This window comes from Gadus morhua, unplaced genomic scaffold (assembly GCF_902167405.1).
Source record: "Gadus morhua unplaced genomic scaffold, gadMor3.0, whole genome shotgun sequence".
Lineage (NCBI taxonomy): Eukaryota > Metazoa > Chordata > Actinopteri > Gadiformes > Gadidae > Gadus > Gadus morhua.
In genome coordinates this window covers 399,058-400,045 of record NW_021964143.1, presented here as the reverse complement: position 1 = coordinate 400,045, position 988 = coordinate 399,058, and positions in this window count along the sequence as shown.

The window sequence follows — 988 nt, the reverse complement described above, 5'->3', positions numbered from 1 at the left end:
TAACCCTAACCCTAACCCTAACCCTAACCCTAACCCTAACCCTAACCCTAACCCTAACCCTAACCCTAACCCTAACCCTAACCCTAACCCTAACCCTAACCCTAACCCTAACCCTAACCCTAACCCTAACCCTAACCCTAAACCCTAACCCTAACCCTAACCCTAACCCTAACCCTAACCCTAACCCTAACCCTAACCCTAACCCTAACCCTAACCCTAACCCTAACCCTAACCCTAACCCTAACCCTAACCCTAACCCTAACCCTAACCCTAACCCTAACCCTAACCCTAACCCTAACCCTAACCCTAACCCTAACCCTAACCCTAACCCTAACCCTAACCCTAACCCTAACCCTAACCCTAACCCTAACCCTAACCCTAACCCTAACCCTAACCCTAACCCTAACCCTAACCCTAACCCTAACCCTAACCCTAACCCTAACCCTAACCCTAACCCTAACCCTAACCCTAACCCTAACCCTAACCCTAACCCTAACCCTAACCCTAACCCTAACCCTAACCCTAACCCTAACCCTAACCCTAACCCTAACCCTAACCCTAACCCTAACCCTAACCCTAACCCTAACCCTAACCCTAACCCTAACCCTAACCCTAACCTAACCCTAACCCTAACCCTAACCCTAACCCCTAACCCTAACCCTAACCCTAACCCTAACCCTAACCCTAACCCTAACCCTAACCCTAACCCTAACCCTAACCCTAACCCTAACCCTAACCCTAACCCTAACCCTAACCCTAACCCTAACCCTAACCCTAACCCTAACCCTAACCCTAACCCTAACCCTAACCCTAACCCTAACCCTAACCCTAACCCTAACCCTAACCCTAACCCTAACCCTAACCCTAACCCTAACCCTAACCCTAACCCTAACCCTAACCCTAACCCTAACCCTAACCCTAACCCTAACCCTAACCCTAACCCTAACCCTAACCCTCACCCTAACCCTAACCCTAACCCTAACCCTAA